This window comes from Callionymus lyra, chromosome 4, assembly GCF_982586985.1.
Source record: "Callionymus lyra chromosome 4, fCalLyr1.hap1.1, whole genome shotgun sequence".
NCBI classification, from domain to species: Eukaryota; Metazoa; Chordata; class Actinopteri; order Syngnathiformes; family Callionymidae; genus Callionymus; species Callionymus lyra.
In genome coordinates, this window is record NC_141821.1 from 3,706,908 (window position 1) to 3,727,760 (window position 20,853).

The 20,853-nt window shown below is 44.4% G+C and overlaps 1 long non-coding RNA gene and 32 other non-coding genes across 34 annotated transcripts; 23 read left to right on the forward strand and 10 right to left on the reverse strand.

The window, feature by feature from the left end:
• The first annotated feature begins 213 nt into the window (after nt 1-213).
• Nucleotides 214-286, forward strand: trnak-cuu (transfer RNA lysine (anticodon CUU)). The gene has a single exon. It is a non-coding gene; the product is annotated as a tRNA-Lys (tRNA).
• A 554-nt stretch (nt 287-840) lies between these two features.
• trnad-guc (transfer RNA aspartic acid (anticodon GUC)) lies at nt 841-912 on the reverse strand. The gene has a single exon. It is a non-coding gene; the product is annotated as a tRNA-Asp (tRNA).
• A 557-nt stretch (nt 913-1,469) lies between these two features.
• On the forward strand, nt 1,470-3,329 carry LOC148080605 (uncharacterized). Of its 2 annotated transcripts, XR_015710872.1 has the most exons (5): nt 1,470-1,739; nt 2,365-2,518; nt 2,585-2,671; nt 2,835-2,984; nt 3,193-3,329. It is a non-coding gene; the product is annotated as an uncharacterized LOC148080605 (long non-coding RNA). The 2 variants fall into 2 exon arrangements; XR_015710871.1 differs by having other exon boundaries at nt 1,470-2,518.
• A 1,985-nt stretch (nt 3,330-5,314) lies between these two features.
• On the reverse strand, nt 5,315-5,386 carry trnad-guc (transfer RNA aspartic acid (anticodon GUC)). The gene has a single exon. It is a non-coding gene; the product is annotated as a tRNA-Asp (tRNA).
• Nucleotides 5,387-5,562: 176 nt separating this feature from the next.
• On the forward strand, nt 5,563-5,635 carry trnar-acg (transfer RNA arginine (anticodon ACG)). Its single transcript has one exon. It is a non-coding gene; the product is annotated as a tRNA-Arg (tRNA).
• Nucleotides 5,636-5,912: 277 nt separating this feature from the next.
• Nucleotides 5,913-5,985, forward strand: trnak-cuu (transfer RNA lysine (anticodon CUU)). Its single transcript has one exon. It is a non-coding gene; the product is annotated as a tRNA-Lys (tRNA).
• An 802-nt stretch (nt 5,986-6,787) lies between these two features.
• Nucleotides 6,788-6,860, forward strand: trnar-acg (transfer RNA arginine (anticodon ACG)). Its single transcript has one exon. It is a non-coding gene; the product is annotated as a tRNA-Arg (tRNA).
• A 904-nt stretch (nt 6,861-7,764) lies between these two features.
• trnad-guc (transfer RNA aspartic acid (anticodon GUC)) lies at nt 7,765-7,836 on the reverse strand. The gene has a single exon. It is a non-coding gene; the product is annotated as a tRNA-Asp (tRNA).
• Nucleotides 7,837-8,012: 176 nt separating this feature from the next.
• On the forward strand, nt 8,013-8,085 carry trnar-acg (transfer RNA arginine (anticodon ACG)). Its single transcript has one exon. It is a non-coding gene; the product is annotated as a tRNA-Arg (tRNA).
• A 277-nt stretch (nt 8,086-8,362) lies between these two features.
• trnak-cuu (transfer RNA lysine (anticodon CUU)) lies at nt 8,363-8,435 on the forward strand. The gene has a single exon. It is a non-coding gene; the product is annotated as a tRNA-Lys (tRNA).
• A 554-nt stretch (nt 8,436-8,989) lies between these two features.
• On the reverse strand, nt 8,990-9,061 carry trnad-guc (transfer RNA aspartic acid (anticodon GUC)). Its single transcript has one exon. It is a non-coding gene; the product is annotated as a tRNA-Asp (tRNA).
• Nucleotides 9,062-9,237: 176 nt separating this feature from the next.
• Nucleotides 9,238-9,310, forward strand: trnar-acg (transfer RNA arginine (anticodon ACG)). Its single transcript has one exon. It is a non-coding gene; the product is annotated as a tRNA-Arg (tRNA).
• Nucleotides 9,311-10,214: 904 nt separating this feature from the next.
• Nucleotides 10,215-10,286, reverse strand: trnad-guc (transfer RNA aspartic acid (anticodon GUC)). Its single transcript has one exon. It is a non-coding gene; the product is annotated as a tRNA-Asp (tRNA).
• Nucleotides 10,287-10,462: 176 nt separating this feature from the next.
• On the forward strand, nt 10,463-10,535 carry trnar-acg (transfer RNA arginine (anticodon ACG)). Its single transcript has one exon. It is a non-coding gene; the product is annotated as a tRNA-Arg (tRNA).
• A 277-nt stretch (nt 10,536-10,812) lies between these two features.
• trnak-cuu (transfer RNA lysine (anticodon CUU)) lies at nt 10,813-10,885 on the forward strand. The gene has a single exon. It is a non-coding gene; the product is annotated as a tRNA-Lys (tRNA).
• Nucleotides 10,886-11,687: 802 nt separating this feature from the next.
• On the forward strand, nt 11,688-11,760 carry trnar-acg (transfer RNA arginine (anticodon ACG)). The gene has a single exon. It is a non-coding gene; the product is annotated as a tRNA-Arg (tRNA).
• Nucleotides 11,761-12,037: 277 nt separating this feature from the next.
• On the forward strand, nt 12,038-12,110 carry trnak-cuu (transfer RNA lysine (anticodon CUU)). The gene has a single exon. It is a non-coding gene; the product is annotated as a tRNA-Lys (tRNA).
• Nucleotides 12,111-12,664: 554 nt separating this feature from the next.
• trnad-guc (transfer RNA aspartic acid (anticodon GUC)) lies at nt 12,665-12,736 on the reverse strand. Its single transcript has one exon. It is a non-coding gene; the product is annotated as a tRNA-Asp (tRNA).
• Nucleotides 12,737-12,912: 176 nt separating this feature from the next.
• Nucleotides 12,913-12,985, forward strand: trnar-acg (transfer RNA arginine (anticodon ACG)). Its single transcript has one exon. It is a non-coding gene; the product is annotated as a tRNA-Arg (tRNA).
• A 904-nt stretch (nt 12,986-13,889) lies between these two features.
• trnad-guc (transfer RNA aspartic acid (anticodon GUC)) lies at nt 13,890-13,961 on the reverse strand. Its single transcript has one exon. It is a non-coding gene; the product is annotated as a tRNA-Asp (tRNA).
• A 176-nt stretch (nt 13,962-14,137) lies between these two features.
• trnar-acg (transfer RNA arginine (anticodon ACG)) lies at nt 14,138-14,210 on the forward strand. The gene has a single exon. It is a non-coding gene; the product is annotated as a tRNA-Arg (tRNA).
• Nucleotides 14,211-14,487: 277 nt separating this feature from the next.
• trnak-cuu (transfer RNA lysine (anticodon CUU)) lies at nt 14,488-14,560 on the forward strand. The gene has a single exon. It is a non-coding gene; the product is annotated as a tRNA-Lys (tRNA).
• Nucleotides 14,561-15,362: 802 nt separating this feature from the next.
• Nucleotides 15,363-15,435, forward strand: trnar-acg (transfer RNA arginine (anticodon ACG)). The gene has a single exon. It is a non-coding gene; the product is annotated as a tRNA-Arg (tRNA).
• Nucleotides 15,436-15,712: 277 nt separating this feature from the next.
• trnak-cuu (transfer RNA lysine (anticodon CUU)) lies at nt 15,713-15,785 on the forward strand. Its single transcript has one exon. It is a non-coding gene; the product is annotated as a tRNA-Lys (tRNA).
• Nucleotides 15,786-16,339: 554 nt separating this feature from the next.
• trnad-guc (transfer RNA aspartic acid (anticodon GUC)) lies at nt 16,340-16,411 on the reverse strand. Its single transcript has one exon. It is a non-coding gene; the product is annotated as a tRNA-Asp (tRNA).
• A 176-nt stretch (nt 16,412-16,587) lies between these two features.
• On the forward strand, nt 16,588-16,660 carry trnar-acg (transfer RNA arginine (anticodon ACG)). Its single transcript has one exon. It is a non-coding gene; the product is annotated as a tRNA-Arg (tRNA).
• A 277-nt stretch (nt 16,661-16,937) lies between these two features.
• Nucleotides 16,938-17,010, forward strand: trnak-cuu (transfer RNA lysine (anticodon CUU)). Its single transcript has one exon. It is a non-coding gene; the product is annotated as a tRNA-Lys (tRNA).
• A 554-nt stretch (nt 17,011-17,564) lies between these two features.
• trnad-guc (transfer RNA aspartic acid (anticodon GUC)) lies at nt 17,565-17,636 on the reverse strand. The gene has a single exon. It is a non-coding gene; the product is annotated as a tRNA-Asp (tRNA).
• A 176-nt stretch (nt 17,637-17,812) lies between these two features.
• On the forward strand, nt 17,813-17,885 carry trnar-acg (transfer RNA arginine (anticodon ACG)). Its single transcript has one exon. It is a non-coding gene; the product is annotated as a tRNA-Arg (tRNA).
• Nucleotides 17,886-19,037: 1,152 nt separating this feature from the next.
• trnar-acg (transfer RNA arginine (anticodon ACG)) lies at nt 19,038-19,110 on the forward strand. Its single transcript has one exon. It is a non-coding gene; the product is annotated as a tRNA-Arg (tRNA).
• A 277-nt stretch (nt 19,111-19,387) lies between these two features.
• On the forward strand, nt 19,388-19,460 carry trnak-cuu (transfer RNA lysine (anticodon CUU)). Its single transcript has one exon. It is a non-coding gene; the product is annotated as a tRNA-Lys (tRNA).
• Nucleotides 19,461-20,014: 554 nt separating this feature from the next.
• On the reverse strand, nt 20,015-20,086 carry trnad-guc (transfer RNA aspartic acid (anticodon GUC)). The gene has a single exon. It is a non-coding gene; the product is annotated as a tRNA-Asp (tRNA).
• Nucleotides 20,087-20,262: 176 nt separating this feature from the next.
• trnar-acg (transfer RNA arginine (anticodon ACG)) lies at nt 20,263-20,335 on the forward strand. Its single transcript has one exon. It is a non-coding gene; the product is annotated as a tRNA-Arg (tRNA).
• Nucleotides 20,336-20,853: the final 518 nt, after the last annotated feature.

The window sequence follows — 20,853 nt, forward strand, 5'->3', positions numbered from 1 at the left end:
TCAAAAGAACATTTGTTAATTCCCTACTATGCACCTTTTTGGCCTTTAATAGCAAGCAACATTAAGAGGGCAAAATGTATACGTCCTGGAGTTTTTGTAGTGGCTTTGAAATAGCCTGGCTAGCTCATACGGTAGCGCACCAGATTCTCATTATCATGGTCTGTTCGAGCCCCATGTTGGCTGCTGTTTGAAACCTCCCTGGACCACCTTCCTGCCCGGCTAGCTCAGTCGGTAGAGCATGAGACTCTTAATCTCAGGGTCGTGGGTTCGAGCCCCACGTTGGGCGTAATTTTAACCCCACTGGACCCTTCAATTGTGCAAATGCCATACGGGGGACTTTTTAGTGGATTACTTTGTCTTTGCGATTGGGAGCTTAAACTTAGGTGTCTCTGGATCCATGATCAAGAGGTTGGGTCCCCCTGTCAAAATGTCTATTCCTTCAATAGTTTTGATCTGCTCAAAACTGACTATCTAAAAATTGGCATGATTAGTTGCAAAGGTATAAAGACTAAAGGTTGCACCAAGATTTGAACTCAGATCATAAGATCCAGAGTGCTAACCATTACACCATGGAACCATTAGTTTAACAGGTAGGTTAGGAAGTAGCAAGTTCATTTGATAGCAAAAGGATGTGTCTCCTGTCAAGGTTCATGAACCTTGTGGACCATAATCTCTTTGTTGAACTTCTTTGTATTGAGATGAGGATCTCAAAACAGGCTGGCAGAGTAGATACCACGACTTATGATGGTGGCCCGCACTAGTCGTTTATTAACTTGGGATAGTTCTCAATCTCCAAGAAGAGATGGCAGTTGTGAAGATTTGTAAAAACATGATAGAACCCTCCCCGTCGGGGAATCGAACCCCGGTCTTCCGCGTGACAGGCGGAGATACTGTCCACTATACTAACGAGGATTGGACTCTATTGTAAAGCACAGAAGTGCATCACAAAATCCGTCCTGGAATTATTTTCAGATGTGCCAAACCTAGCCTACCCAAGGACTTTCAGTGTAGAGGAAAAAGCAGTTTGCTGCTGCAATTAACTGCTTTGGGAGAAAGAAGACATGGACCAATAGAAAAACATTCTGGCAGGGCTAGAAGTGCAATGGATAATGCGTCTGACTACGGATCAGAAGATTCTAGGTTCAACTCCTGGCTAGCTCGTGCTCTCCATATTTTATTCGTCACAATGGTTTTTACCAACTTGCTGCTCTATTGCCCAGCTAGCTCAAAAGAACATTTGTTAATTCCCTTCTATGCACCTTTTTGGACTTTAATATCAAGCAACATTAAGAGGGCAAAATGTATACGTCCTGGAGTTTTTAAAGTGGCTTTGAAATAGCCTGGCTAGCTCATACGGTAGCGCACCAGATTCTCATTATCATGGTCTGTTCGAGCCCCATGTTGGCTGCTGTTTGAAACCTCCCTGGACCACCTTCCTGCCCAGCTAGCTCTACCCATCGCACGTCAGACTGTCTTCTCTCGACCAATCGTGTAACAGAGTTCCTTTAAGTGAAAAACCAATCATGAAGCAGAGGTGCTCTCAGCTCGACCAATCGTGTAACAGAGTTCCTTTAAGCGAAAACCAATCATGAAGCAGAGGGGGCTCGAGTGAGCCTGACCAATCACAGGCGCTAAACCCTCCCCCCCTGCGCGCGCATGAACTTGCTCATCTACCGACCCCCTCCCTCGCTACTTCATTTGCGTCACAAGGAGCGATTGCAGACTGTTACATTGAGAAGGTAAGTTTTTAATATTAAGGATTACTATCTAGCCATGTAAATAACATTTTATGTTTATTTTCTTGCATAAAATGTCGTGCATGCAACGCTAGTTATAACACACTACTTTTCAAAATATTTGTCACTACCCACGTTAGCTTTAATGTATGAATGAAATCCGCTTTAAATACATGTCAGTAATTTAACCAGAAAAATATTTCTAACTTTTATAACAAATAATCTATTTTTTGTCTGTGTTTTTGCCCGTCGAAGTAGGGCTTTGTTTCTTGTCTCCCGTTAATAACAATTACGCGCAAGGAGCAGTTATCTTACAAGAGTTTAATGATTTAAAGTCGAATAAAATTAAAAAATAAAATAAAATATTATGTTTAACATTTCCATGGTAAGAATAGGCATTGTGTTTTCGTTTTTCTACAGTTATTGGGGTGTTTTACAAACAGAATTTATTGTTTTTAAACAGAGTTTATTGTTTTTAAACAGAGTTTTACACGTTTTTAAACAGAGTTCTACACGTTTTACAAAGCATGCAGCCTTAGAAATTATAATATATTATAATTCACTTCTTTTTGCTTAATAAAAATGAGAAATTTGGGGATTTAATTTAACTTTATTACTTCCACAACAGATGAGTGCTAGACCAAAGTCCCACAAGCCCATGGGGGATGGTGAATGGATGGCCAGGTTGAAGGAAGGCCTTTGCCAATACAGGCGTCTGGCCCTCTGGAGCAGGCAACAGACCAGCTCCACGGCAGCGGAAGTGGCATGACCTCTATCAGAAGGTAAAAAATTATACATTCGTAAATACTTATAAACTGTGAGTAAATAACGCCAAAATATCTCCTCAGATTGAGAAGTGCCCTTTGCAGACCCGTGGACAAACTGTCCTGTTCGGAGGATCCACTGCCTGCTCTTGTGGCTTTCACGCCTCTAAAGTAATCTTTTTATTCATATAACATAAACACATGAGATTACATTGTGAGCTGAACATCAGCATGACGGTCATGTGTCGAATATTAGTTACTCTCAGCATTATGTTATGTTATAACACTATAACATTGCTGTCCTAATGCTACATTATTGCTGTTGTCAATCCAGTCGGGCCCTGCAACAACAACATCGGTGTCCCATGCTACCACCTCAACAGCAGTAGCAGCTGGGACATCAAGAGAAGGAACCGGGCCCTCACAGACTGAGGCTTTGGCGACGCCACGGTCATTCTTGAGACCTCCTCCCAGTTTATCGATGGTGAATAATAGTCTTTTTTTATTTCATTGTGCTCTTATCATTATGGTCTTGAAGTCTAACAAATGTCAAACACCCATTCATAATAATATAGTTACACACCTATAATACATGCATCTGGTTTCTTTATCTCTGCCCACAGTTAGACACAACACTTGTGAAATTGTATGGAGCATCAATCATGATCTAATACATTTTTTTCTTTTTGTAGTTCACAAAGTCTCGCTTTGGAGGGTCCAAGTCAGCTCTACTAAAGCCTAATTTAGTGAGCCGCAGCCCAAGTCCTTCTCCTCCACCACCACCCAAGCTTCCTAGCTCTGCTCCACGCAGCCCTGCTCCACGCAGCCCTGCTCCACGCAGCCCTGCTCCACGCAGCCCTGCTCCACGCAGCCCTGCTCCACGCAGCCCTGCTCCACCCCGCCCTGCTCCACCCCGCCCTGCTCCACGCAGCCCTGCTCCACCCCGCCCTGCTCCACGCAGCCCTGCTCCACCCCGCCCTGCTCCACCCCGCCCTGCTCCACCCCGCCCTGCTCCACGCAGCCCTGCTCCACGCAGCCCTGCTCCACCCCGCCCTGCTCCACGCAGCCCTGCTCCACCCCGCCCTGCTCCACGCAGCCCTGCTCCACCCCGCCCTGCTCCACCCCGCCCTGCTCCACGCAGCCCTGCTCCACCCTGCCTTGCTCCACCCAGCCCTGCTCCACCCCGCCCTGCTCCACGCAGCCCTGCTCCACGCAGCCCTGCTCCACGCAGCCCTGCTCCACGCAGCCCTGCTCCACCCCGCCCTGCTCCACCCCGCCCTGCTCCACCCCGCCCTGCTCCACGCAGCCCTGCTCCACCCCGCCCTGCTCCACGCAGCCCTGCTCCACCCCGCCCTGCTCCACGCAGCCCTGCTCCACCCCGCCCTGCTCCACCCCGCCCTGCTCCACCCAGCCCTGCTCCACGCAGCCCTGCTCCACCCTGCCTTGCTCCACCCAGCCCTGCTCCACGCAGCCCTGCTCCACGCAGCCCTGCTCCACGCAGCCCTGCCTTTCCCCAACCAAGGATGCTCCTAGTGACACCATCCGCCCTTAGTGGGCCCTCTCTAGGAGTCTTCCTCTGTGCCTCTCCTGCACCTGTACATGCACCTGCTCCAGCTCCGGTTAGAAGGGTGAACCGCAAGGAGGAGCACAACAGCTGTAAAAAATGTGGGCAGTTTAGGACAAAGGAGACTGGGCACAGTCAGTATCAGGGGAAAATGTACTGCCCTTCGACTGAGACTGTTCCTAAAGAGAAGTGGCTTGAGGATATTAAAAAAATATATATAATATGTATTGTATATAAAATATTTGGTTTTTTTACTGGTTTTGGGTTGATGTGTAAATTTTTCTTGTGTGTTTTACTAAATTAAACATATATATATATTGAAACATCTGTTTGTGTTTTGCATGTTTCATCACATCACAAGAAAGAAAAGCAGAATATGTATCAACTTCCCTTAACATAACCAACATATTTTATTTAAATACAATGCCCATAGTTGATAAAAACTGTCAATAGCATAACAACGATCACTAAAAATGGGATAAATTCAGTTTCCTGAATATTTCCCTTTCCCCTCCTTTTTTTCTCTTTTTTTCCTCTTTTTTCCTCTTTTTTCTTCTTTTTTCTTCCTCCCCCTTCTCCCCTCTTCTCTTCCTTCTTCCCCCCCCTTAACAGACTAACGTGCGCCAGCTTTAGCTCAGTCGGTAGAGCATGAGACTCTTAATCTCAGGGTCGTGGGTTCGAGCCCCACGTTGGGCGTAATTTTAACCCCACTGGACCCTTCAATTGTGCACATGCCGTACGGGGGACTTTTTAGTGGATTACTTTGTCTTTGCGATTGGGACCTTAAACTTAGGTGTCTCTGTATCCATGATCAAGAGGTTGGGTCCCCCTTTCAAAATGTCTATTCCTTCAATAGTTTTGATCTGTTTAAAACTGACTATCTAAAAATTGGCATGATTAGTTGCAAAGGTATAAAGACTAAAGGTTGCACCAAGATTTGAACTCAGATCATAAGATCCAGAGTGCTAACCATTACACCATGGAACCATTAGTTTAACAGGTAGGTTAGGAAGTAGCAAGTTCATTTGATAGCAAAAGGATGTGTCTCCTGTCAAGGTTCATGAACCTTGTGGACCATAATCTCTTTGTTGAACTTCTTTGTATTGAGATGAGGATCTGAAAACAGGCTGGCAGAGTAGATACCACGACTTATGATGGTGGCCCGCACTAGTCGTTTATTCACTTGGGATAGTTCTCAATCTCCAAGAAGAGATGGCAGTTGTGAAGATTTGTAAAAACATGATAGAACCCTCCCCGTCGGGGAATCGAACCCCGGTCTTCCGCGTGACAGGCGGAGATACTGTCCACTATACTAACGAGGATTGGACTCTATTGTAAAGCACAGAAGTGCATCACTAAATCCGTCCTGGAATTATTTTCAGATGTGCCAAACCTAGCCTACCCAAGGACTTTCAGTGTAGAGGAAAAAGCAGTTTGCTGCTGCAATTAACTGCTTTGGGAGAAAGAAGACATGGACCAATAGAAAAACATTCTGGCAGGGCTAGTGGCGCAATGGATAACGCGTCTGACTACGGATCAGAAGATTCTAGGTTCAACTCCTGGCTAGCTCGTACTCTCCATATTTTATTTGTCACAATGGTTTTTACCAACTTGCTGCTCTATTGCCCAGCTAGCTCAAAAGAACATTTGTTAATTCCCTACTATGCACCTTTTTGGCCTTTAATAGCAAGCAACATTAAGAGGGCAAAATGTATACGTCCTGGAGTTTTTGTAGTGGCTTTGAAATAGCCTGGCTAGCTCATACGGTTGCGCACCAGATTCTCATTATCATGGTCTGTTCGAGCCCCATGTTGGCTGCTGTTTGAAACCTCCCTGGACCACCTTCCTGCCCGGCTAGCTCAGTCGGTAGAGCATGAGACTCTTAATCTCAGGGTCGTGGGTTCGAGCCCCACGTTGGGCGTAATTTTAACCCCACTGGACCCTTCAATTGTGCAAATGCCGTACGGGGGACTTTTTAGTGGATTACTTTGTCTTTGCGATTGGGACCTTAAACTTAGGTGTCTCTGTATCCATGATCAAGAGGTTGGGTCCCCCTTTCAAAATGTCTATTCCTTCAATAGTTTTGATCTGTTTAAAACTGACTATCTAAAAATTGGCATGATTAGTTGCAAAGGTATAAAGACTAAAGGTTGCACCAAGATTTGAACTCAGATCATAAGATCCAGAGTGCTAACCATTACACCATGGAACCATTAGTTTAACAGGTAGGTTAGGAAGTAGCAAGTTCATTTGATAGCAAAAGGATGTGTCTCCTGTCAAGGTTCATGAACCTTGTGGACCATAATCTCTTTGTTGAACTTCTTTGTATTGAGATGAGGATCTGAAAACAGGCTGGCAGAGTAGATACCACGACTTATGATGGTGGCCCGCACTAGTCGTTTATTCACTTGGGATAGTTCTCAATCTCCAAGAAGAGATGGCAGTTGTGAAGATTTGTAAAAACATGATAGAACCCTCCCTGTCGGGGAATCGAACCCCGGTCTTCCGCGTGACAGGCGGAGATACTGTCCACTATACTAACGAGGACTGGACTCTATTGTAAAGCACAGAAGTGCATCACAAAATCCGTCCTGGAATTATTTTCAGATGTGCCAAACCTAGCCTACCCAAGGACTTTCAGTGTAGAGGAAAAAGCAGTTTGCTGCTGCAATTAACTGCTTTGGGAGAAAGAAGACATGGACCAATAGAAAAACATTCTGGCAGGGCTAGTGGCGCAATGGATAACGCGTCTGACTACGGATCAGAAGATTCTAGGTTCAACTCCTGGCTAGCTCGTACTCTCCATATTTTATTTGTCACAATGGTTTTTACCAACTTGCTGCTCTATTGCCCAGCTAGCTCAAAAGAACATTTGTTAATTCCCTACTATGCACCTTTTTGGCCTTTAATAGCAAGCAACATTAAGAGGGCAAAATGTATACGTCCTGGAGTTTTTGTAGTGGCTTTGAAATAGCCTGGCTAGCTCATACGGTTGCGCACCAGATTCTCATTATCATGGTCTGTTCGAGCCCCATGTTGGCTGCTGTTTGAAACCTCCCTGGACCACCTTCCTGCCCGGCTAGCTCAGTCGGTAGAGCATGAGACTCTTAATCTCAGGGTCGTGGGTTCGAGCCCCACGTTGGGTGTAATTTTAACCCCACTGGACCCTTCAATTGTGCAAATGCCGTACGGGGGACTTTTTAGTGGATTACTTTGTCTTTGCGATTGGGACCTTAAACTTAGGTGTCTCTGTATCCATGATCAAGAGGTTGGGTCCCCCTTTCAAAATGTCTATTCCTTCAATAGTTTTGATCTGTTTAAAACTGACTATCTAAAAATTGGCATGATTAGTTGCAAAGGTATAAAGACTAAAGGTTGCACCAAGATTTGAACTCAGATCATAAGATCCAGAGTGCTAACCATTACACCATGGAACCATTAGTTTAACAGGTAGGTTAGGAAGTAGCAAGTTCATTTGATAGCAAAAGGATGTGTCTCCTGTCAAGGTTCATGAACCTTGTGGACCATAATCTCTTTGTTGAACTTCTTTGTATTGAGATGAGGATCTGAAAACAGGCTGGCAGAGTAGATACCACGACTTATGATGGTGGCCCGCACTAGTCGTTTATTCACTTGGGATAGTTCTCAATCTCCAAGAAGAGATGGCAGTTGTGAAGATTTGTAAAAACATGATAGAACCCTCCCCGTCGGGGAATCGAACCCCGGTCTTCCGCGTGACAGGCGGAGATACTGTCCACTATACTAACGAGGATTGGACTCTATTGTAAAGCACAGAAGTGCATCACTAAATCCGTCCTGGAATTATTTTCAGATGTGCCAAACCTAGCCTACCCAAGGACTTTCAGTGTAGAGGAAAAAGCAGTTTGCTGCTGCAATTAACTGCTTTGGGAGAAAGAAGACATGGACCAATAGAAAAACATTCTGGCAGGGCTAGTGGCGCAATGGATAACGCGTCTGACTACGGATCAGAAGATTCTAGGTTCAACTCCTGGCTAGCTCGTACTCTCCATATTTTATTTGTCACAATGGTTTTTACCAACTTGCTGCTCTATTGCCCAGCTAGCTCAAAAGAACATTTGTTAATTCCCTACTATGCACCTTTTTGGCCTTTAATAGCAAGCAACATTAAGAGGGCAAAATGTATACGTCCTGGAGTTTTTGTAGTGGCTTTGAAATAGCCTGGCTAGCTCATACGGTTGCGCACCAGATTCTCATTATCATGGTCTGTTCGAGCCCCATGTTGGCTGCTGTTTGAAACCTCCCTGGACCACCTTCCTGCCCGGCTAGCTCAGTCGGTAGAGCATGAGACTCTTAATCTCAGGGTCGTGGGTTCGAGCCCCACGTTGGGCGTAATTTTAACCCCACTGGACCCTTCAATTGTGCAAATGCCGTACGGGGGACTTTTTAGTGGATTACTTTGTCTTTGCGATTGGGACCTTAAACTTAGGTGTCTCTGTATCCATGATCAAGAGGTTGGGTCCCCCTTTCAAAATGTCTATTCCTTCAATAGTTTTGATCTGTTTAAAACTGACTATCTAAAAATTGGCATGATTAGTTGCAAAGGTATAAAGACTAAAGGTTGCACCAAGATTTGAACTCAGATCATAAGATCCAGAGTGCTAACCATTACACCATGGAACCATTAGTTTAACAGGTAGGTTAGGAAGTAGCAAGTTCATTTGATAGCAAAAGGATGTGTCTCCTGTCAAGGTTCATGAACCTTGTGGACCATAATCTCTTTGTTGAACTTCTTTGTATTGAGATGAGGATCTGAAAACAGGCTGGCAGAGTAGATACCACGACTTATGATGGTGGCCCGCACTAGTCGTTTATTCACTTGGGATAGTTCTCAATCTCCAAGAAGAGATGGCAGTTGTGAAGATTTGTAAAAACATGATAGAACCCTCCCCGTCGGGGAATCGAACCCCGGTCTTCCGCGTGACAGGCGGAGATACTGTCCACTATACTAACGAGGACTGGACTCTATTGTAAAGCACAGAAGTGCATCACAAAATCCGTCCTGGAATTATTTTCAGATGTGCCAAACCTAGCCTACCCAAGGACTTTCAGTGTAGAGGAAAAAGCAGTTTGCTGCTGCAATTAACTGCTTTGGGAGAAAGAAGACATGGACCAATAGAAAAACATTCTGGCAGGGCTAGTGGCGCAATGGATAACGCGTCTGACTACGGATCAGAAGATTCTAGGTTCAACTCCTGGCTAGCTCGTACTCTCCATATTTTATTTGTCACAATGGTTTTTACCAACTTGCTGCTCTATTGCCCAGCTAGCTCAAAAGAACATTTGTTAATTCCCTACTATGCACCTTTTTGGCCTTTAATAGCAAGCAACATTAAGAGGGCAAAATGTATACGTCCTGGAGTTTTTGTAGTGGCTTTGAAATAGCCTGGCTAGCTCATACGGTTGCGCACCAGATTCTCATTATCATGGTCTGTTCGAGCCCCATGTTGGCTGCTGTTTGAAACCTCCCTGGACCACCTTCCTGCCCGGCTAGCTCAGTCGGTAGAGCATGAGACTCTTAATCTCAGGGTCGTGGGTTCGAGCCCCACGTTGGGTGTAATTTTAACCCCACTGGACCCTTCAATTGTGCAAATGCCGTACGGGGGACTTTTTAGTGGATTACTTTGTCTTTGCGATTGGGACCTTAAACTTAGGTGTCTCTGTATCCATGATCAAGAGGTTGGGTCCCCCTTTCAAAATGTCTATTCCTTCAATAGTTTTGATCTGTTTAAAACTGACTATCTAAAAATTGGCATGATTAGTTGCAAAGGTATAAAGACTAAAGGTTGCACCAAGATTTGAACTCAGATCATAAGATCCAGAGTGCTAACCATTACACCATGGAACCATTAGTTTAACAGGTAGGTTAGGAAGTAGCAAGTTCATTTGATAGCAAAAGGATGTGTCTCCTGTCAAGGTTCATGAACCTTGTGGACCATAATCTCTTTGTTGAACTTCTTTGTATTGAGATGAGGATCTGAAAACAGGCTGGCAGAGTAGATACCACGACTTATGATGGTGGCCCGCACTAGTCGTTTATTCACTTGGGATAGTTCTCAATCTCCAAGAAGAGATGGCAGTTGTGAAGATTTGTAAAAACATGATAGAACCCTCCCCGTCGGGGAATCGAACCCCGGTCTTCCGCGTGACAGGCGGAGATACTGTCCACTATACTAACGAGGATTGGACTCTATTGTAAAGCACAGAAGTGCATCACAAAATCCGTCCTGGAATTATTTTCAGATGTGCCAAACCTAGCCTACCCAAGGACTTTCAGTGTAGAGGAAAAAGCAGTTTGCTGCTGCAATTAACTGCTTTGGGAGAAAGAAGACATGGACCAATAGAAAAACATTCTGGCAGGGCTAGTGGCGCAATGGATAACGCGTCTGACTACGGATCAGAAGATTCTAGGTTCAACTCCTGGCTAGCTCGTACTCTCCATATTTTATTTGTCACAATGGTTTTTACCAACTTGCTGCTCTATTGCCCAGCTAGCTCAAAAGAACATTTGTTAATTCCCTACTATGCACCTTTTTGGCCTTTAATAGCAAGCAACATTAAGAGGGCAAAATGTATACGTCCTGGAGTTTTTAAAGTGACTTTGAAATAGCCTGGCTAGCTCATACGGTAGCGCACCAGATTCTCATTATCATGGTCTGTTCGAGCCCCATGTTGGCTGCTGTTTGAAACCTCCCTGGACCACCTTCCTGCCCGGCTAGCTCAGTCGGTAGAGCATGAGACTCTTAATCTCAGGGTCGTGGGTTCAAGCCCCACGTTGGGCGTAATTTTAACCCCACTGGACCCTTCAATTGTGCAAATGCCGTACGGGGGACTTTTTAGTGGATTACTTTGTCTTTGCGATTGGGAGCTTAAACTTAGGTGTCTCTGGATCCATGATCAAGAGGTTGGGTCCCCCTGTCAAAATGTCTATTCCTTCAATAGTTTTGATCTGCTTAAAACTGACTATCTAAAAATTGGCATGATTAGTTGCAAAGGTATAAAGACTAAAGGTTGCACCAAGATTTAAACTCAGATCATAAGATCCAGAGTGCTAACCATTACACCATGGAACCATTAGTTTAACAGGTAGGTTAGGAAGTAGCAAGTTCATTTGATAGCAAAAGGATGTGTCTCCTGTCAAGGTTCATGAACCTTGTGGACCATAATCTCTTTGTTGAACTTCTTTGTATTGAGATGAGGATCTCAAAACAGGCTGGCAGAGTAGATACCATGACTTATGATGGTGGCCCGCACTAGTCGTTTATTAACTTGGGATAGTTCTCAATCTCCAAGAAGAGATGGCAGTTGTGAAGATTTGTAAAAACATGATAGAACCCTCCCTGTCGGGGAATCGAACCCCGGTCTTCCGCGTGACAGGCGGAGATACTGTCCACTATACTAACGAGGATTGGACTCTATTGTAAAGCACAGAAGTGCATCACAAAATCCGTCCTGGAATTATTTTCAGATGTGCCAAACCTAGCCTACCCAAGGACTTTCAGTGTAGAGGAAAAAGCAGTTTGCTGCTGAAATTAACTGCTTTGGGAGAAAGAAGACATGGACCAATAGAAAAACATTCTGGCAGGGCTAGTGGCGCAATGGATAACGCGTCTGACTACGGATCAGAAGATTCTAGGTTCAACTCCTGGCTAGCTCGTACTCTCCATATTTTATTTGTCACAATGGTTTTTACCAACTTGCTGCTCTATTGCCCAGCTAGCTCAAAAGAACATTTGTTAATTCCCTACTATGCACCTTTTTGGCCTTTAATAGCAAGCAACATTAAGAGGGCAAAATGTATACGTCCTGGAGTTTTTGTAGTGGCTTTGAAATAGCCTGGCTAGCTCATACGGTAGCGCACCAGATTCTTATTATCAGGTTCTGTTCGAGCCCCATGTTGGCTAGTGTTTGAAACCTCCCTGGACTACCTTCCTGCCCGGCTAGCTCAGTCGGTAGAGCATGAGACTCTTAATCTCAGGGTCGTGGGTTCGAGCCCCACGTTGGGCGTAATTTTAACCCCACTGGACCCTTCAATTGTGCACATGCCGTACGGGGGACTTTTTAGTGGATTACTTTGTCTTTGCGATTGGGACCTTAAACTTAGGTGTCTCTGTATCCATGATCAAGAGGTTGGGTCCCCCTTTCAAAATGTCTATTCCTTCAATAGTTTTGATCTGTTTAAAACTGACTATCTAAAAATTGGCATGATTAGTTGCAAAGGTATAAAGACTAAAGGTTGCACCAAGATTTGAACTCAGATCATAAGATCCAGAGTGCTAACCATTACACCATGGAACCATTAGTTTAACAGGTAGGTTAGGAAGTAGCAAGTTCATTTGATAGCAAAAGGATGTGTCTCCTGTCAAGGTTCATGAACCTTGTGGACCATAATCTCTTTGTTGAACTTCTTTGTATTGAGATGAGGATCTCAAAACAGGCTGGCAGAGTAGATACCACGACTTATGATGGTGGCCTGCACTAGTCGTTTATTAACTTGGGATAGTTCTCAATCTCCAAGAAGAGATGGCAGTTGTGAAGATTTGTAAAAACATGATAGAACCCTCCCCGTCGGGGAATCGAACCCCGGTCTTCCGCGTGACAGGCGGAGATACTGTCCACTATACTAACGAGGATTGGACTCTATTGTAAAGCACAGAAGTGCATCACAAAATCCGTCCTGCAATTATTTTCAGATGTGCCAAACCTAGCCTACCCAAGGACTTTCAGTGTAGAGGAAAAAGCAGTTTGCTGCTGCAATTAACTGCTTTGGGAGAAAGAAGACATGGACCAATAGAAAAACATTCTGGCAGGGCTAGTGGCGCAATGGATAACGCGTCTGACTACGGATCAGAAGATTCTAGGTTCAACTCCTGGCTAGCTCGTACTCTCCATATTTTATTTGTCACAATGGTTTTTACCAACTTGCTGCTCTATTGCCCAGCTAGCTCAAAAGAACATTTGTTAATTCCCTACTATGCACCTTTTTGGCCTTTAATAGCAAGCAACATTAAGAGGGCAAAATGTATACGTCCTGGAGTTTTTGTAGTGGCTTTGAAATAGCCTGGCTAGCTCATACGGTTGCGCACCAGATTCTCATTATCATGGTCTGTTCGAGCCCCATGTTGGCTGCTGTTTGAAACCTCCCTGGACCACCTTCCTGCCCGGCTAGCTCAGTCGGTAGAGCATGAGACTCTTAATCTCAGGGTCGTGGGTTCGAGCCCCACGTTGGGTGTAATTTTAACCCCACTGGACCCTTCAATTGTGCAAATGCCGTACGGGGGACTTTTTAGTGGATTACTTTGTCTTTGCGATTGGGACCTTAAACTTAGGTGTCTCTGTATCCATGATCAAGAGGTTGGGTCCCCCTTTCAAAATGTCTATTCCTTCAATAGTTTTGATCTGTTTAAAACTGACTATCTAAAAATTGGCATGATTAGTTGCAAAGGTATAAAGACTAAAGGTTGCACCAAGATTTGAACTCAGATCATAAGATCCAGAGTGCTAACCATTACACCATGGAACCATTAGTTTAACAGGTAGGTTAGGAAGTAGCAAGTTCATTTGATAGCAAAAGGATGTGTCTCCTGTCAAGGTTCATGAACCTTGTGGACCATAATCTCTTTGTTGAACTTCTTTGTATTGAGATGAGGATCTGAAAACAGGCTGGCAGAGTAGATACCACGACTTATGATGGTGGCCCGCACTAGTCGTTTATTCACTTGGGATAGTTCTCAATCTCCAAGAAGAGATGGCAGTTGTGAAGATTTGTAAAAACATGATAGAACCCTCCCCGTCGGGGAATCGAACCCCGGTCTTCCGCGTGACAGGCGGAGATACTGTCCACTATACTAACGAGGATTGGACTCTATTGTAAAGCACAGAAGTGCATCACAAAATCCGTCCTGGAATTATTTTCAGATGTGCCAAACCTAGCCTACCCAAGGACTTTCAGTGTAGAGGAAAAAGCAGTTTGCTGCTGCAATTAACTGCTTTGGGAGAAAGAAGACATGGACCAATAGAAAAACATTCTGGCAGGGCTAGTGGCGCAATGGATAACGCGTCTGACTACGGATCAGAAGATTCTAGGTTCAACTCCTGGCTAGCTCGTACTCTCCATATTTTATTTGTCACAATGGTTTTTACCAACTTGCTGCTCTATTGCCCAGCTAGCTCAAAAGAACATTTGTTAATTCCCTACTATGCACCTTTTTGGCCTTTAATAGCAAGCAACATTAAGAGGGCAAAATGTATACGTCCTGGAGTTTTTAAAGTGACTTTGAAATAGCCTGGCTAGCTCATACGGTAGCGCACCAGATTCTCATTATCATGGTCTGTTCGAGCCCCATGTTGGCTGCTGTTTGAAACCTCCCTGGACCACCTTCCTGCCCGGCTAGCTCAGTCGGTAGAGCATGAGACTCTTAATCTCAGGGTCGTGGGTTCAAGCCCCACGTTGGGCGTAATTTTAACCCCACTGGACCCTTCAATTGTGCAAATGCCGTACGGGGGACTTTTTAGTGGATTACTTTGTCTTTGCGATTGGGAGCTTAAACTTAGGTGTCTCTGGATCCATGATCAAGAGGTTGGGTCCCCCTGTCAAAATGTCTATTCCTTCAATAGTTTTGATCTGCTTAAAACTGACTATCTAAAAATTGGCATGATTAGTTGCAAAGGTATAAAGACTAAAGGTTGCACCAAGATTTAAACTCAGATCATAAGATCCAGAGTGCTAACCATTACACCATGGAACCATTAGTTTAACAGGTAGGTTAGGAAGTAGCAAGTTCATTTGATAGCAAAAGGATGTGTCTCCTGTCAAGGTTCATGAACCTTGTGGACCATAATCTCTTTGTTGAACTTCTTTGTATTGAGATGAGGATCTCAAAACAGGCTGGCAGAGTAGATACCATGACTTATGATGGTGGCCCGCACTAGTCGTTTATTAACTTGGGATAGTTCTCAATCTCCAAGAAGAGATGGCAGTTGTGAAGATTTGTAAAAACATGATAGAACCCTCCCTGTCGGGGAATCGAACCCCGGTCTTCCGCGTGACAGGCGGAGATACTGTCCACTATACTAACGAGGATTGGACTCTATTGTAAAGCACAGAAGTGCATCACAAAATCCGTCCTGGAATTATTTTCAGATGTGCCAAACCTAGCCTACCCAAGGACTTTCAGTGTAGAGGAAAAAGCAGTTTGCTGCTGAAATTAACTGCTTTGGGAGAAAGAAGACATGGACCAATAGAAAAACATTCTGGCAGGGCTAGTGGCGCAATGGATAACGCGTCTGACTACGGATCAGAAGATTCTAGGTTCAACTCCTGGCTAGCTCGTACTCTCCATATTTTATTTGTCACAATGGTTTTTACCAACTTGCTGCTCTATTGCCCAGCTAGCTCAAAAGAACATTTGTTAATTCCCTACTATGCACCTTTTTGGCCTTTAATAGCAAGCAACATTAAGAGGGCAAAATGTATACGTCCTGGAGTTTTTGTAGTGGCTTTGAAATAGCCTGGCTAGCTCATACGGTAGCGCACCAGATTCTTATTATCAGGTTCTGTTCGAGCCCCATGTTGGCTAGTGTTTGAAACCTCCCTGGACTACCTTCCTGCCCGGCTAGCTCAGTCGGTAGAGCATGAGACTCTTAATCTCAGGGTCGTGGGTTCGAGCCCCACGTTGGGCGTAATTTTAACCCCACTGGACCCTTCAATTGTGCACATGCCGTACGGGGGACTTTTTAGTGGATTACTTTGTCTTTGCGATTGGGACCTTAAACTTAGGTGTCTCTGTATCCATGATCAAGAGGTTGGGTCCCCCTTTCAAAATGTCTATTCCTTCAATAGTTTTGATCTGTTTAAAACTGACTATCTAAAAATTGGCATGATTAGTTGCAAAGGTATAAAGACTAAAGGTTGCACCAAGATTTGAACTCAGATCATAAGATCCAGAGTGCTAACCATTACACCATGGAACCATTAGTTTAACAGGTAGGTTAGGAAGTAGCAAGTTCATTTGATAGCAAAAGGATGTGTCTCCTGTCAAGGTTCATGAACCTTGTGGACCATAATCTCTTTGTTGAACTTCTTTGTATTGAGATGAGGATCTCAAAACAGGCTGGCAGAGTAGATACCACGACTTATGATGGTGGCCTGCACTAGTCGTTTATTAACTTGGGATAGTTCTCAATCTCCAAGAAGAGATGGCAGTTGTGAAGATTTGTAAAAACATGATAGAACCCTCCCCGTCGGGGAATCGAACCCCGGTCTTCCGCGTGACAGGCGGAGATACTGTCCACTATACTAACGAGGATTGGACTCTATTGTAAAGCACAGAAGTGCATCACAAAATCCGTCCTGCAATTATTTTCAGATGTGCCAAACCTAGCCTACCCAAGGACTTTCAGTGTAGAGGAAAAAGCAGTTTGCTGCTGCAATTAACTGCTTTGGGAGAAAGAAGACATGGACCAATAGAAAAACATTCTGGCAGGGCTAGTGGCGCAATGGATAACGCGTCTGACTACGGATCAGAAGATTCTAGGTTCAACTCCTGGCTAGCACGTACTCTCCATATTTTATTTGTCACAATGGTTTTTACCAACTTGCTTCTCTATTGCCCAGCTAGCTCAAAAGAACATTTGTTAATTCCCTACTATGCACCTTTTTGGCCTTTAATAGCAAGCAACATTAAGAGGGCAAAATGTATACGTCCTGGAGTTTTTGTAGTGGCTTTGAAATAGCCTGGCTAGCTCATACGGTAGCGCACCAGATTCCTATTATCAGGTTCTGTTCGAGCCCCATGTTGGCTGCTGTTTGAAACCTCCCTGGACTACCTTCCTGCCCGGCTAGCTCAGTCGGTAGAGCATGAGACTCTTAATCTCAGGGTCGTGGGTTCGAGCCCCACGTTGGGCGTAATTTTAACCCCACTGGACCCTTCAATTGTGCACATGCCGTACGGGGGACTTTTTAGTGGATTACTTTGTCTTTGCGATTGGGACCTTAAACTTAGGTGTCTCTGTATCCATGATCAAGAGGTTGGGTCCCCCTTTCAAAATGTCTATTCCTTCAATAGTTTTGATCTGTTTAAAACTGACTATCTAAAAATTGGCATGATTAGTTGCAAAGGTATAAAGACTAAAGGTTGCACCAAGATTTGAACTCAGATCATAAGATCCAGAGTGCTAACCATTACACCATGGAACCATTAGTTTAACAGGTAGGTTAGGAAGTAGCAAGTTCATTTGATAGCAAAAGGATGTGTCTCCTGTCAAGGTTCATGAACCTTGTGGACCATAATCTCTTTGTTGAACTTCTTTGTATTGAGATGAGGATCTGAAAACAGGCTGGCAGAGTAGATACCACGACTTATGATGGTGGCCCGCACTAGTCGTTTATTCACTTGGGATAGTTCTCAATCTCCAAGAAGAGATGGCAGTTGTGAAGATTTGTAAAAACATGATAGAACCCTCCCCGTCGGGGAATCGAACCCCGGTCTTCCGCGTGACAGGCGGAGATACTGTCCACTATACTAACGAGGATTGGACTCTATTGTAAAGCACAGAAGTGCATCACAAAATCCGTCCTGGAATTATTTTCAGATGTGCCAAACCTAGCCTACCCAAGGACTTTCAGTGTAGAGGAAAAAGCAGTTTGCTGCTGCAATTAACTGCTTTGGGAGAAAGAAGACATGGACCAATAGAAAAACATTCTGGCAGGGCTAGTGGCGCAATGGATAACGCGTCTGACTACGGATCAGAAGATTCTAGGTTCAACTCCTGGCTAGCTCGTACTCTCCATATTTTATTTGTCACAATGGTTTTTACCAACTTGCTGCTCTATTGCCCAGCTAGCTCAAAAGAACATTTGTTAATTCCCTACTATGCACCTTTTTGGCCTTTAATAGCAAGCAACATTAAGAGGGCAAAATGTATACGTCCTGGAGTTTTTGTAGTGGCTTTGAAATAGCCTGGCTAGCTCATACGGTAGCGCACCAGATTCTTATTATCAGGTTCTGTTCGAGCCCCATGTTGGCTGCTGTTTGAAACCTCCCTGGACTACCTTCCTGCCCGGCTAGCTCAGTCGGTAGAGCATGAGACTCTTAATCTCAGGGTCGTGGGATCGAGCCCCACGTTGGGCGTAATTTTAACCCCACTGGACCCTTCAATTGTGCACATGCCGTACGGGGGACTTTTTAGTGGATTACTTTGTCTTTGCGATTGGGACCTTAAACTTAGGTGTCTCTGTATCCATGATCAAGAGGTTGGGTCCCCCTTTCAAAATGTCTATTCCTTCAATAGTTTTGATCTGTTTAAAACTGACTATCTAAAAATTGGCATGATTAGTTGCAAAGGTATAAAGACTAAAGGTTGCACCAAGATTTGAACTCAGATCATAAGATCCAGAGTGCTAACCATTACACCATGGAACCATTAGTTTAACAGGTAGGTTAGGAAGTAGCAAGTTCATTTGATAGCAAAAGGATGTGTCTCCTGTCAAGGTTCATGAACCTTGTGGACCATAATCTCTTTGTTGAACTTCTTTGTATTGAGATGAGGATCTCAAAACAGGCTGGCAGAGTAGATACCACGACTTATGATGGTGGCCTGCACTAGTCGTTTATTAACTTGGGATAGTTCTCAATCTCCAAGAAGAGATGGCAGTTGTGAAGATTTGTAAAAACATGATAGAACCCTCCCCGTCGGGGAATCGAACCCCAGTCTTCCGCGAGACAGGCGGAGATACTGTCCACTATACTAACGAGGATTGGACTCTATTGTAAAGCACAGAAGTGCATCACAAAATCCGTCCTGGAATTATTTTCAGATGTGCCAAACCTAGCCTACCCAAGGACTTTCAGTGTAGAGGAAAAAGCAGTTTGCTGCTGCAATTAACTGCTTTGGGAGAAAGAAGACATGGACCAATAGAAAAACATTCTGGCAGGGCTAGTGGCGCAATGGATAACGCGTCTGACTACGGATCAGAAGATTCTAGGTTCAACTCCTGGCTAGCTCGTACTCTCCATATTTTATTTGTCACAATGGTTTTTACCAACTTGCTGCTCTATTGCCCAGCTAGCTCAAAAGAACATTTGTTAATTCCCTACTATGCACCTTTTTGGCCTTTAATAGCAAGCAACATTAAGAGGGCAAAATGTATACGTCCTGGAGTTTTTATAGTGGCTTTGAAATAGCCTGGCTAGCTCATACGGTAGCGCACCAGATTCTCATTATCATGGTCTGTTCGAGCCCCATGTTGGCTGCTGTTTGAAACCTCCCTGGACCACCTTCCTGCCCGGCTAGCTCAGTCGGTAGAGCATGAGACTCTTAATCTCAGGGTCGTGGGTTCGAGCCCCACGTTGGGCGTAATTTTAACCCCACTGGACCCTTCAATTGTGCAAATGCCGTACGGGGGACTTTTTAGTGGATTACTTTGTCTTTGCGATTGGGACCTTAAACTTAGGTGTCTCTGGATCCATGATCAAGAGGTTGGGTCCCCCTGTCAAAATGTCTATTCCTTCAATAGTTTTGATCTGTTTAAAACTGACTATCTAAAAATTGGCATGATTAGTTGCAAAGGTATAAAGACTAAAGGTTGCACCAAGATTTGAACTCAGATCATAAGATCCAGAGTGCTAACCATTACACCATGGAACCATTAGTTTAACAGGTAGGTTAGGAAGTAGCAAGTTCATTTGATAGCAAAAGGATGTGTCTCCTGTCAAGGTTCATGAACCTTGTGGACCATAATCTCTTTGTTGAACTTCTTTGTATTGAGATGAGGATCTCAAAACAGGCTGGCAGAGTAGATACCACGACTTAGGATGGTGGCCCGCACTAGTCGTTTATTAACTTGGGATAGTTCTCAATCTCCAAGAAGAGATGGCAGTTGTGAAGATTTGTAAAAACATGATAGAACCCTCCCCGTCGGGGAATCGAACCCCGGTCTTCCGCGTGACAGGCGGAGATACTGTCCACTATACTAACGAGGATTGGACTCTATTGTAAAGCACAGAAGTGCATCACAAAATCCGTCCTGGAATTATTTTCAGATGTGCCAAACCTAGCCTACCCAAGGACTTTCAGTGTAGAGGAAAAAGCAGTTTGCTGCTGCAATTAACTGCTTTGGGAGAAAGAAGACATGGACCAATAGAAAAACATTCTGGCAGGGCTAGTGGCGCAATGGATAACGCGTCTGACTACGGATCAGAAGATTCTAGGTTCAACTCCTGGCTAGCTCGTACTCTCCATATTTTATTTGTCACAATGGTTTTTACCAACTTGCTGCTCTATTGCCCAGCTAGCTCAAAAGAACATTTGTTAATTCCCTACTATGCACCTTTTTGGCCTTTAATAGCAAGCAACATTAAGAGGGCAAAATGTATACGTCCTGGAGTTTTTGTAGTGGCTTTGAAATAGCCTGGCTAGCTCATACGGTAGCGCACCAGATTCTTATTATCAGGTTCTGTTCGAGCCCCATGTTGGCTGCTGTTTGAAACCTCCCTGGACTACCTTCCTGCCCGGCTAGCTCAGTCGGTAGAGCATGAGACTCTTAATCTCAGGGTCGTGGGATCGAGCCCCACGTTGGGCGTAATTTTAACCCCACTGGACCCTTCAATTGTGCACATGCCGTACGGGGGACTTTTTAGTGGATTACTTTGTCTTTGCGATTGGGACCTTAAACTTAGGTGTCTCTGTATCCATGATCAAGAGGTTGGGTCCCCCTTTCAAAATGTCTATTCCTTCAATAGTTTTGATC